Source organism: Lissotriton vulgaris, chromosome 3_1 (genome assembly GCF_964263255.1).
Source record: "Lissotriton vulgaris chromosome 3_1, aLisVul1.2, whole genome shotgun sequence".
Lineage (NCBI taxonomy): Eukaryota > Metazoa > Chordata > Amphibia > Caudata > Salamandridae > Lissotriton > Lissotriton vulgaris.
The window spans coordinates 1,752,024,104-1,752,038,859 of NC_141689.1; positions in this window are offsets into that span (position 1 = coordinate 1,752,024,104).

A 14,756-nucleotide genomic window follows, 5' to 3' on the forward strand; every position below is an offset into this window, starting at 1 on the left:
AGGCATCTGTCTATATGTCTTACCCATGGTCCCTACTCTGGGTGGCTGGGGGAACTGGGCTCGTGGGGGTGGGGTCCCCCCTTTGAGCACCTTCCCTTGGTAGGGTATAACCCCTCTCGCCGGAGTACTCTGAACCTCTTCCCCCTCTACCTCCTGTTCTCCAATTTCAACGTTGTAGGAACACTCGCGTTTCCAATGCCCCACCTCGTTACACTGGTGGCATCGAGTCGTTTTCTTCAATGCGGCTATATCCACCCTTGGTCTAAAGGTGGAGTTCTCCTCATTGCCCTTGCTCTGGCCATACTGTTTCTTACCCCCAGTTCCTGTTCCCTGCTGCTGTTGCTGCTGTCCACCCTTACCAGCTGCCTGCATCTGCACCACCATCAGTTTTTCTTTTAACTTCTTTGCCTTGGAGTCTATCTCATCACAGCAGTACCTGGCATATCTCAGGATTTCATCTAAAGGTTTATTTTGCCAACAAATTAAGTGTTGCTGAATCATTAAGCTAATATCCGGTCTTAAACCCAGGACAAACTTAAACACGAACTGCCCAATGTCTTTCGGGTCCATCACATCCAACCCGCTATATTGTTTAAACGCTTTCAGCAATCTCTCATAATATTCATGGACAGTCTCCTTGGGTTCTTGTCTAGTTCGATCTATTTTGACCCAATCTATGTCCTGCATTGGCACCTTGTCCTTCAACCAAGTCATCACTCTCTCGTATTTTACCATTACTGTCTCGGACGGCCCATTAGTCTTTGCATCCCTTTCTGGTTCTGCTGTGGGCCACTCGGCGCTAACCTTACATGCGGTCCACAGGTCTCCTGGTACCACTATATCAAATAGTGTATTCAAATCTATCCACAGTACCTTGGAGATTTTCACGAACCTCTCCACTTGCTTATACCACTCGACGGGGTTCTCCCTTAATTTTGGGAAAGAGTTAGTAAAGGCTGCTAAGTCCCCCCTACTCCATGGCACATGCACATAGTTCCCATTTGCAACCTCACGCAAAGGGTATGCCTCTACTCTTTGTAATCCTCCTGGTGTCATACCAAGCATGCTTCTCCTGACGGTCCCCTTCTTGGACCACCTTTCCTCCCACTTATCTAGTGCCCTCCACGTCCTTATTCCCGTGATCAGTTCCCTTATGTGCGTTTTCAATCCTATTGTTCTTCTCTCATCTAAGTCTCGATCTGAATAATGTAGCCTGTGGTTACCCTGTAACGCTTTAGTCCGCGACAGGTCCACCATATATTTGCCTGCTAGTTCAACTAATTTCTCATGGATTGTTCTCGCCTTCCGGGTGATGTCCTTTGCCATGAACAGTATTTCATCCTGCTCATACATCTCCATTCTTTCTAGAGGCAAGGTACCATCTACCATGTCATCCAGATCTGACTTTAAGCTGGCGACATCGAGTCTCTTGGCTTTTATCTCTGCTCGCAGTATGTCTTTCGAAGGGGGTTCACTGGCCTCTCTGCCATCCCAACTCCGAGCCCTACGCTTGGGCTCCGGAGAGTTAAGGAGAGTCCTACCTTCCTCCCATCTCTCTAAATCCCACGCTCGGCCATCCTGCCTGGGGAGGTGATGAAACACAGGCCTGTTTCCCCCTATCCCATTTTGTCCATTCTCTTTGGCTCCCCTTCCTTCATGGCAAGGTTCTCCGTGGTTCTCTACCCTGTCCTCATTCTCTCGTAGTCTAGTGTCACTCAGTATCTGGTAAGATCCTTCCCGGTTCCCCATATCCCCTGGAATGCGTTCCTGTCCGTAATCACAGGGGTCTTGGCGAGACCTCTCGCAACTCCCGTTCTGTCCACTATTCCCAGACACATAGTGGGTGCACTTGAAACTGTTTCTATACTCCTGCGTCCTCCGGTCTCCTTCACTGTGTATTGCGCGAGACACCCCCCCACACTCGGGGCCCCTGTTTTCCAGGTCTGACCTCCCTCTCCTCCTGATAGGGCAAGTGTCCCCTCTCCTGTCCTGTTCCTTCCCGTCCCACTCTGGACTGCTTTCACCAGCCCCACAGTGAGTCCGGGTCCTGCTATCCTGGTTTTCCCTACCAGCTTCCGCTGTTATGATGCTCTTGTGAGCCTCTACGGCCTCGTCCCACTTCTTCATGTACTCACTTAGCTCCTGGAAGGATTTTCGTCCTGATCCCCTCAGATCCTCAGGCCATCTAGGGCCCCCCGGATCCCCTATCTGATCTACTGCTGTATTTACTGGGGTGCTACAATCTCTCGGTCTTGGCAACTGACTTGGGGAGTTGATCGTATCGTTCCTCCTTGCCATCTCTGCTCTTTCCCTGTCCCTCCGTACCTGTTCCTCCCCTCTAGCTCTTTCTGGGTCATAAATCGATACTATAGGGCCTATAGTAACAGGTACTTGCAGGGCATCTGGTAGCGCGTAAGATGTGGCACACTCCGTTTCCGGCACCCGTTGTACCACAAACCTTCCGACCACCTGCTGCACCGGACTAGGTTGGGGCGGTTCCTTCTTTGCCGTGGGATCCCAATCAGTAATGGGAAGCGGTCTATTCTCCCCTATGCTGGCCCCCCCTTCTCCACTGGTCTCTACACTTCCTGGCTCTTTGTTATACGGGGTGGCCTATCTGTCAGTAACCTATTTATCAGGCTGTCCTCTGTCTCGCTCTCTTCGTCTTCTTCTAATGGACTTTTGTTTCCTGGCATTTCCAACACTGGGTACAGTTTATTTACTTCAATGTTATGCACTCTCCATCTTTTAGCATCCGCATCCCATTTGGCATCCTGCACTGCTCTTACCGATCGTTTCACCCTTTCCTGTCGTCTATTCAGGTTCCTCTCGTGCGCTGCCCTAATCCATGCATTGAGAGCTTCGAACTGGGTCGGTCTAGGCATAGGTCTCGTTGAGGTCATGACTGCTTTCAATCTGTGTAGCACCTCTAATCTGAACGTCCCATACTTTGGAAACGTCAGTTCCTCATTTCCCTCTGTAATCTTACTCCACTCTGATATCCACATTATTGTATGGAGCCCAACATTTGCCGCCATATAATAAGCCGGCGTAACCTCCGGCGGGGCTTCTTCCCCTTCATAAGATCTCCGCCTCTCTCTTTTAAACGCCGCTCTTAACCATTTAAAACACTTCATGATTATACGCACAATTTCCAGCCTCACTATTCTGTTTACTTCTTGATGACAATCCACCAATCCTAGCGCAGCTTTGCTAGCTGGCCTATCACAGCGCGGTCTTGCTCCGGCCGGCCAATCCCAGCGCGGCACTTCCTGACGTCACTCGTCTCCGCTTTGCAGCAGCACCCCTCCTTTCTCAGCTCGTCTCCCGGTCATGCATGCGTCCCATTCATACGCCGAAAAATGACTACTTCCGACCAAGCCGTCACTTCTCTTGACTGTACGTCCACAGTCTATCTGTAATTGTCATACCAATTGACGAAACGTCCTCCGTCTCTCTGATAGGTTGCTTACACACAGTAACTTCCGACCAGCGTCCGTTACTCACACACTCACTCTTACGTTCCCCCTATCACAGTCCTGCGGGCGATCAATGGTACCTCATGACCCCCTTCACTCTGGCTGACAATTACTCTGGATGTCCGATACACCCGAACCACTTAAGCTCTCCTTGAACTTAAGATTTTCACCGGTTGCGCGCGCTCACAACCTGTTCCACAGTCACTCTACAGGCATTCAACTCCGCCAGACATTACAACATAGATACAGCACAAAAACACCGCAATCTAACACGCATGACCCTTTATACTCACTCTCGACCGATACTGCTGCTTTTCTGTCTCACGTCATCCGGACCTTCTTCGGCGGGCGGCTCTTCCGATCATCGATCTCTAGGGGCCTTGGGGTAATCTAACCTGGCCTAGGTCACCTTCCTCAAGAAGGCAACCATCCTCTGCTACCAACTGCGGGGGCGGGATTTTGATCGCTATCTTATCACCTTTGATCTAAACCCCGTTCTGGTCGACTGAACCTTTGTTGCCTGTCTTTGAGGAAAGAAGGTGCATCTCTTACCAGGTTAGTTCAATCAATAATGGACTCCGCTCGGAAGAACCACAAACAACTTCTAGCTTTCAAGGATTTATTATAAAGTTAGGTAAGTTGTAAGTACAAGCACCTCAGCATAATATTCACCAGATACATGGGTACGATTACATACATGTGCTCTCTGAAAACTCTCAGACGAGCAAAGAAAACTACCAAGACTAGCTCCAATATTAATAGAGCTGCAAGCATAGACACGTTTTGTGATCTCTCAATCATTTACAGGCGGAGTAAAAGGGTCAGGTTAGGCTGTCCCTACCCTGCTCTGGATGGTATCCCTACTTAACAGAATCCCAACCTACCAAAAGGTGTCAGCGGTGAATGACTCCCTGGGGAGATCACCCACTCTTAGTCTCTAGATGAAAACCTATGATCGCCGGTCATGACCCCTCTCTGCCTACCCATCCGCTCTCTAAAGGGTCCTCAGGCTTCTGCTCTAACTCCACCCAGGGGTGCTGTCCCTAATACAAAAACACAATCTCATTTGAGACGCCCCTCGAGAGACGCCCCTCACGTGATGTTGCTTCTGGCTTTTTCCATGATGTTCTTCATTGGGGCCTCGTGCGTTAGAGTTGACCTAGCTTCTCAGACTCTTCTCCGGCCCGCTGATACCCCTCAAACATTCCTAAACCCTCCTCCATGTCTGGTTCATTTCCCTGAACAACCTTCTATTCATTCTATGTATAATTGGATCCCCCTTCTCATTTGTAGACAGACATCTGCAGCCAGGATCCCAATTCTCATAAACTTCTAACAGAAGTTTGCAACATTCCGTCTCGGCGCACTTGGCTCATACTAATATGTGTAAATCAAGCATGGCTAAACATTTCAGGCCTACAACATTTCTCTTAATGATTATATTCTTCAACTTCTTTCATTAATCAATATCTCGTGTTAATACTCTACTTTAGGATTATATAACACATCTATATAATATAAACCTATTGCATACATAACTACTAAATATCATTTAGTGCAATCCACGTCGTGCAAATGAATACCTTTCCCAAACCCTTTCAGCTCTGGCCCTGAGGCCTACTCCGTTCTGTGCTTACAGCATGTCATTCTTTCATTTTAGCAGCTACACGACATGGATTCAGGATTAATCACGTCTAATAAGGTTATACATGTTCACACATTTCTGCATTAGTTCCACTTCTACATAAATCTCTAGATTAACTACACATGTCAGAATATAGGTGCATATAATGTTAGCACTCATGGCATTTCTCTTCATGATTGTGCGTACTACGTGTAAGTGTGGTGTACTGCTACAATTCGTTCAGTTTGCGCTCTCTCACTGCTTTCAACAGAACAATCAACTCATCAACTACGAAATTGTCCTCTCTCACTGACAAAGCCTTGTTGTCAAAAAGATCAAATGCATGCATGACAATTGGCTCAGACGACCTCTTTACATCACAGACCTATCTAGGTGAACTGCTTGGATGGAGGGTAAAGTTAAAGCTTTCATGCTACTGGCTGGGTTGCTTTACCACCTTATGTTACTCCACTGCTTAGCTGAGACAACCCTTGGAGACCGCATACAGATTATGCCAATATCTAAAGAAAGACATCTTTCACGTTGTTTGTCTCTGCCCGATACTGAAGGCTGAGCAAAAGAGGCTTCTGAAACCACACTTCTTGAGGATCAGAATCCGTACATGTCGATCTGCAGTATTTGGCTACTTACAAGGAGAAGACAGGGGCTTATTTACAAGCCTCTTGCACCACTGGTGCGTCACTTTTTCCCATATCAAAAAAGGGGCTTGTAAATATGCCCATTAGTGCTCTGCTAGATATTTCTGAGGTTCATGCCATACGCAGAAAGAAAACTGACATTGCAAGCCTTACAGAGACAGGATATACGCTATTTTGTTGATATGCTGCCCGTCCTACACTTACTTTGGCCATTTCACCTGAGCTGTGGGGTAACAATTAGTATTTTACCATCAATTAACTGATTGCACCTTGCCCTTCTTAAGCTAATACACTGACTGCACTTTGTTCATTTTCATCCATCTGCTATTCAATCTGCATTAACAAGTTAGTTCTTTCTCATATCACATGCATACTGAAAGCATTTAGTTTAACTGCCTTTCTTTGTACGTAGGTGCAATTGTATTCTACACTTTATTTAGTTAGCCTCTGAGACAGTGAGTGCAATAACACATTGTTAGTGCTAGCTCCCTGTACACATTTGTATTCTATCGTTCTAGATATACACTAAGCACTTTTATGTAACATATGGAAGGGCATCTTAAGACAAATGTTGTTGCCCGGGCTACGAGTTCGGCCTGATGAGACAAAAACCAACGAAAATGTATTTGGTTCTTTCTATCATAGTTTGCTTAACAATATAATTATTGTGTGCTTCCTTCCTTTTAAAGTGTTTTAAATGTAAGTTTTTAATTGAATGGGCTCAGTCTGACGGGATAAAAGCAGAGAGAAAACTGACCCTCTTAGCCCAGCATGTTGAAAGATGTAATGAGTGTGTGCTTCCTTCTTTTTACAGTATTTTTACTGTACATTTTGGTTAACTGAACAATAAAGGTATTCTCTCCCTCCAATCACCATCAAATGTCTTTCATATTTCACTGGGAGTTATCTCACTATCGGTGCCCTAAATTGGAAATCTTTATCTCAACAAAACAAGACCAAAATGACAAAAATACACCATTCATCACAATATCATCAGAAATAAGGCTTTCTGCATCAAAGAGCTCCCCCTAGGGCTATTAGGAGGTTGTGACAGATGAAAATCCAAAAGTATGACGCCGACCGCATCAAAGGCAGGCCAGGCACAGTACCTTGACAAACGATGAAAACAAAGACGTGCACAACTTTGGGGATGTGATGCATCATTCGTGCTAGGCAGCGTTGGTTCCTTATGACCACAGGGGAAGTGAGGCATTGGTTCCATACGACCTCAGAGGAGGCGAGGCATTCTTTCCTTATGACCACAGGGGAGGTGAGGAATTGGTTCTTTACTGTGATGAAGGGGCGGTGATACGTTGGTTCCTTACTGTTGCCGGGGAGGTGAGGCGTTGGTTACTTATTGTTGCCAGGGAGATGATATTGTAATGGCGGTGAAGCATCAGTTCCTTACAACGGTGCAGGTTCGATGTATTCGGGGGTTACTCATGTCAGGTATAGGCTCCACGAGGGGGAAGCACCGATGTCGGTGAGGTCGGGTCTGCGGTGCGAGTTGGGGTAGTGCGTACCATTGAGTTGGGTAACAATAAACACCTGTTATTCAGCGCTAAAATGCCTCCAGGTGAACGTGTGCTTTATAAATACACATCCTATGTTATGTTATGCATAACGAGCGTCACTAGTGGTGCCCTTGGCTCCGGTGCAGGCAGTGGCCTCAGTGACGGTGTCAGAGGTGATATGGTGTGGAGGCAGCAGGTGACGCAGGCTGCGGGACAAGTTGGGGAGGTGTGTCGTGCACTTCACAGGTAGTACCCACAACTTCTTTTTTGTTGCTTTTTCCCTCTGTGGCAGCCGAAACAGAAGTTCCAGGTGCAGGGTGACAGAGGAATTGAAGTCGTTATGTCCCTGAGACTTCAGAACAGGAGCTCTACAGAAAGCCCTAGGAGATCTTCTTCAAGCAGTACACACAGCACAGTTCAGTCTTTGTCCTCTCCTTGGCAGAAGCAGCCACTGCAGGCCAACCCAGCAAAGTATCCACACTGGGGTAATACTCCTCATTACAGCTTCTACAGCTCTTCTCCTTGGCAGAGGTTACTCTTGAGTCCAGAAGTATTCTGACATTTTAAAATCTGGGCCCCAAGGTTATAACACATTTTCCTTTGTTCCCTAGTGGCAAAAAGTATCTTAGCTCAGTCCAAACCAGTTCTGTCTTCTCAGGTCCAGCTTCTTAGTAGGAGGTAGAGCCAGCATTGCGCCTAGGAGACAGGGCCTATTCAGGTGCAAGGAAAACTCATCCCCCTACTCTAAATGCAACCCAGGACTATTCAGCCTAGACCTGAGTCACCCAGGAAAGGCAGGAAACACCTCAAACCACACCTCAAACCCCTCCCCAAGTGACTGTCTGCAGTGAATGCACATCCACAGCCCCTGTTGCTCCAAAACAAGACAGTCAATCCACAACTCAGCAGAGGAACAGTGGATGGCTAAACAAAAAAATGCCTTCTTTCTATAAGTAAACACAAGGAGATGATGCACGGAGTGCTGAAACTTTTCAGACATTCACCCCCAGTCACAGATCTGGGTTGAATCGATCATCGTTCTTTAGCTCACTTTGCCACCCCAGTTCAGAAACAGCTTTATGCAAATCAGTCGACCCTGTGCCTCAGGGGAACAGTCCAGCTGGAACTGCCAAGCCATGTCTTCTCTGGACCGGAAACAAGCATCCTGGGACCGGTTTCTATAAGTGGCATTTTCAAACGCACAATTAAAAAAACATCTTTACTAAAAGATGTGTTGCTAAATTCTGAGTTTAGAGAACCTAAACTCAATTTTTCCATCTTGTCCCCATGGGAAGTTATACTTGTAAGATGTTACATAGTATGTCCCATGCTATCCAATGGGACAGATAGCCTTTCAATAGTGAAAAATGAAATACACAGTATTTCACTATCAGGACAAGTCACACATACAGTACATGTCCTACCTTTCATATACACCGCACCCTGCCAATGGGGTACCTTGGGCCTACCTTAGTGGTGACTCACAAGTAAGAAAAGGGAAGTTTATGGCCTGGCAAGTGGGTGCCCTTGCCAGGTCGACATGGCAGTAGAAAATGCACGCAGACACTGCAGTGGCAGGTCAGTGACACCTTTGAAAGGATGCTGTGTGGGTGGCACAATCAGTACTGCAGGCCCACTAGCAGCATTTGATTTACAGGCTCTGGGCACACACAGTGCCCTGTGCTAGGGTTTAGCAGTAAATCAAATGAGCCAATCATGAAAATACTAATCCATAAACACCATGGAGAGCATATGCACCTGGCACTCACTGAATAGCAGAGGTAAAGTGCCCAGAGTCCTAAAGCCATCAAAAACAAGGTCAAAAACAGGAGGCCAAAAAGCAAAAAGTTCACAAGTGAACCCAATGAAAAAGCCAGGTCTAACAGGTTTCTCTTCCAATCCACAAATACAGTTCAACCCATTTGGCTACACAGTAAAGCTTCAAGTCAGAAAATTAGGTTAAACATAGATTTATTACACATTCAAAACCAATGCAGAAACGTTGCATAGCAATGCAGAATTATCAAAGGACCTCCAACTCTGTGTAAATAATTCATTCTCAATCGCAAATAACCAATGAGAACCTCAGTAGCAACGGTATATAGTAAAGGGAGGGTTGTGGAACCAGCTTCACTGGGGTTTGAGGTACTGTCAGACCTGACATCATTGGCTTGAGTCTCTCCTCCATTTTTTCTGTTTGCCTCTACTGAAATACTTATTTTTATAATACTACGGTGTTGTGTCCATTTGTAGTGTATTCACTGAATTACTGTATGTGGTCATAATTGCTTAACACACAGCCTCTGAGATAAGCCTGTTCTGCTCTGCCAAGCTACCAAGGGGGTGAGCAGGGGTTATCGAAGGGTGTGATCCCCTTGCCCTAACTAGAAAAGGAGTGTCCCTATTTGTCAGAAGTGTATACCTCTGCCAACTGGAGACAGCCGGTTCTAACAGGTACACTGAAAGTTTGAACTCACGATCTAGGCACATTCTGCATCTGCATAGGTCTGTTACCTTGTTGAAGCACAAACCGCGTATTTTGCCCTTGATTTACTGGATTAAATTGACATTTAAGCTTCAAGTGCCCCAACCTAATACAGATTAGGCATGGGTTAGACTTTTTCAATGTAGCCACATCAATTCCACTACTAGGGTCTATAGGAACCCATCTACCTCTACGTTGAGATGGAAATCCACCTCCACCCTGGGCGGCAGAGACTTCTTGCTGATATAGTCCCTGCATAGTAAGATCATTCACAACTAATGGTGGAAGCTGATTTCATCTCTCTGCTGCTTTAATTTGTGCCACCATGAGCTTCTCTTTCAATTTTTTCTGCTTCAACTCAATCTCGTCATTGTAGTGTTTTGCATATCACAAAAGTTCCCTGATGGACTTATTCTGCCAGCTTATCAAATGCTGCTGTATCATCAATTTAATCTCAGTTCTCAATCCTGGCACACACCTGGACACAAAAGGGCCCATATCCTTAGGTTCCATTGTATCCATTCTTCTATACTGCTTGAATACCTGCACGATTCTCTCATAGAAAGCATGAATTGTTTCCTTGGGTTCATGAGTTGTAAAATCAATTTTAACCCAATCAACATCCTTGGGTGACAGCTTATATTTCAAGCATATCACCACTTGATTATACTTCTCATCACAATATCTAACAGACAATTAGTCATTGGATCTCTCTCAGGTTCTCTCTCAGGCCATTCATTGGCTATTTTGCATTCCGACCACAAATCATTGGGAACCACAATATCTAACATAGTATTCAAATTGGTCCACAAAACCTTCCAAATCTTCACAAAACTGCTCAAATTTTTGTACCAATCTACAAATTTATCTCCTAACTCGGGATAATCATTTGTGAATGATGCAAGATTGCTTCGACTCCATGGTCCATGAAGATAACCTTCACCAGGCACTTCTCTTAAAGGTAAATTCTTAATACATGTTCGATCATCTCTCAGAGGAGGTGGTTTTCCTAACAGTCTTCCTGGGCTTTTCTTCTTTGACCATCTCACCTCCCACTTCTCCAATGTTCCCCAAATTTGAATACTTTGAATTAGTCCCTGAATTAGCATTTTTAAGCCTATCATCCTCATGTTTCCCAAGTCCTGATCGAAAAAACTAAGTGATGACTTTTCTGTATGTCTGTGCCAATTTGGACAATTTCTCATGAGCCTGTCTCGCCTTTCGAGTACCATTATTGCTCATAATAAAAAGGTCATTTATTTGATAAGTGTCCGATTTAACTCCAAACTTCCACTTATGATTTCACACAATTCAAGTTTTAATTTGCATACAACTACCAAATTCACCTTTGAAGCTGACTGAATCCCCTGACTTATTTCTGTACTCTGAGTCTCATTTAATGCAACATTACATTCCCTTAAAGAACCTTTGCGTTCCCTTAACTACTCATCTATATTCTCATTTGTCAGTATGCATGTCATCTCAAGTGACATGGACACTACCTTAACATTAGGCGTGCTTTTGGGTACATTCAAATGCGTTTCCCATACAAGGGAACCCAGTTCTGGCAATCCCACAAAATGACCGTCAAGGTCTAATTTTCCCTGACTCATAAAAGGATCTGTATTCCCAGCACAAGAAGAATCCTCATTTATGGGACCTAAGGAAACAAGCTCTGCATTCGATCTAGTAAAAGCCTTTTCTGGGGGTTTTGTCTCACCTGGAATGGAGACATCACGCATAACACTCTCTGTAGTACTAGGGTTATATATCGGGATGTCGGGTGAAATGATGACTGAAACTGTGAGGGTATCCAGTATATTTGGGGCAGTAGAATTATTCGGGGCTATAGGGTAACTAAGAATGCAATTTTCTGAATTAGCTTGTGTCATATTCTCATTCCAAATTATAAAGTTATCTCCCACTGCTTGTACTGCATTAAGTGCCTCGAACTGTGCAGGTCAGGGCTGTGGCTTCATTCCATAGAAAATTAATCTAAATTTTTCAATGATTCATATATTAAATATACATAGCGAGGAAATGATAATGCACCCTCCTTTTCTGTGATCTTGTGCCATTGTTTAAGCCAAACACAAATAAGGAGCCCTATATTTATCGCCACATAATGACCTGCTGTATCCTCAGGCGGCGCATATTCTCCCTCTCTTATGGGATTAGATCATCTCTAAGCAAGTTCCGTATCACTTTAAAACATTTAAATTTTATTACAATATATTAAAAAAAACACAATCAATATTATCCATTTAAAGAGAAAAACAATGATTTTTGCACAATGTATTTTCGGAATCAGCAACTCATACCAGCACGGCACAGTGTGACATAATCAAACAATAACAGCACGATTTCACACCAATTGACCAATGCCAGCATGGCCCAGCCTGATGCTGATCTCACTCCTTGCAGTGTTCACCCTGCTTTATAAGTTTTCAAGAATGCACTCTTTCAGTCTCACACATACAGCCAAATACAATAGAACAATTGTCTGCTTTGCTAAAGAAATCAACAACATTCTGTCACACTTGAAAATCTCCTCAAGCACACATTGAAGCAAAACCTCAACCTTCGAAGAATCAACTTGATCAATACAGCATTCCCCTGAGCAAAGGTTCCACTGCACTAATCGTACTCCTCAATTACACAAAAATGTAAATTGATACTTGTATAGCGCACTACTCACCCGCAAGGGTCTCAAGGCGTTAGAAAAAGGCAAAAGAAAAGTTCCTATCTTAATTTGGCTGTCTCCCGAGAAATCCCACAAAATTCTAGCAGACAATGCAATACAGTGTCTTCTACACCTTTTAATACTGTCCCAAGATCTAAGGCCACGTCGGACCCATTAACAAATTTACCACGTTAAACACCACATTCTCACAACATACCCAATACCTCTGCTAGACATCACACAAACATTACAACACTGTAAGCTAAGCCATATGCACACAACCCTGTTGATACTCGTTCCTTCTGCTGCTATTACACCAACTCCTGACACTGTAACTGCACTGATCTACCAAATCAAATCATAAACTTTAGGGCTGAAAGCGACTTAACCTGGGGATATACATGTATTCACCAAAACGCACTTACTTCCTATTTCTAGACCATAATCATCCTACTTCCCTACCTTTTCTGTCCCCTCCAACTCAGATCTTTTTTGGGAGCTTGAGGAATAAAAGAGTTTCAACTCAAATTCACCAATACAGTGCAACCCATTTGGCTACACAGTAAAGTTCCAAGTTGGAAAGTCAGGTTAAACATATATTTATTACAAATTCACAGCCAACGTAATATAAATCAGCCTCAGCAACATTACATAGCCATACAGAATTATCAAAGGACTTCCAACTCTGCAAAACAAATTAATTCTCAGTAGTAAATAGCTAATGAGAGCCTCAGTAGCAATGGTACATAGTAAAATGAACGTGGCAGAATGAGAAGATTGAAACGTCCGATCCTCCTGTCTATGATGCATTAAGATTTCTAATTCTCCAATTAAACTACACTAAAAATGCTAAACTAATTTTCAGTTAAATCTATAAAATAAGGCGAAAGGTGTTACTGTGAAACTTCAGTAGAAGTTTCTAAAGCAAAGCATTGCATAGCACGAAGCCAATGAGAACAAGGCGTAGAATGTAAGGCACAAAGGTCCTAACCTCTACTATCCTAAACAAATCTCAGCATGGTGTGGATTCAAAGCCACAGAAAATTGAATAGTTATGCCCTCAAAGACCCTCCAAAATTATTCAGTACAAATAGGGGGAACCGGTTCTGGACAATATTTAGCGGGGTCCAGTGTACATGTCCAATCAATCATGAAATGCAGAAGGTACAAAGTTCCCAGAGAACATAGAAGAAGGAGTGTGTGTGTTTGTATATTAGGAGAGTGGAGGCAGGGAGCAAGCAGCTCCATTGTTGGAACTGAGAGGCCTCACACACCCAGCGAGCTAGATGTCAAGCTTCATCATTGGCCTCTTGCTCCTCGTCAGACTGGCACTGCAATGTCTGACGGGCGCCTAAAAGGCGCTCTTTGTCGGAGTTCTTTTGTTCCAGCCAATGGTTGTGTGCGTGTGAGGGGTAAGGTGAAGGTGTAGTCGTGTGGGGATAGTGATTTAAAAAAAGGTGAGTCAATTCACAAGGACATTTATTCGCGTGAATGATTCCCTTGGTTAAAAGGTGGGAGGGGAGATAGAGACTGTAAGGGGCACAGTGGAACTACCTCAAACCCTCTGGTCAGGTCGACATGTTTCTTGCTTAATTTGCAATTCCTCAGGACCTCAAGTTAACAGTGCTATACAGTGATAAGAAAAAGGAGTAAATACAACCTCTCTGGGTCTGTATGGGGGCAGGCCAAGTGGTTCTGCGGTAATGAGGTGACCTAGAAAAGATGTATGAAAATAAGCCAAACGTTTTATAATGGCATTATCGCCTCATTGAGCAGTTGGTCACCCTTGCTCTCCAAAGAAATTCACACACACATAGGAATATTAAAAACGGGGCATATCAGCAGAATAAGCCCGTAGACACATTAGTACATAACAACGATTAAAAAACAGGAAATGAATGAAGACGTAGGCTGATTCTCACCCTAAAGGTGTCCCTAAAGGGCCCGCAGTCTGCTCCCGTGGGGCAGCACAGTAAGGTATGGTAACCTGGAGAGATAGAAATGTATACACATACCAGGTACCAGGTTTAAATAGGTATGGGGATTGAGCCATTCGAAAAGTCATGGCTAAGAAGATGCCATGATATCAGGGGTCTAGGCATGTTTGTGGCAGCACTAGAGCCCGATATCCGGAACACCACGAGCCGAAACCGGCCCCCAGAACCCCCCGTCCGGCCGGCGTGCAGTGCGGCCCCATGATGCCGGAAGGTGGGCACTGCATGCATCACATATGGCATGCACACTCAGAAATCAAGCCATCCATGCCCCCGTGTGATGCAGACAAGGAGTGAGGCAGGCAGCAAGGTTCGCCA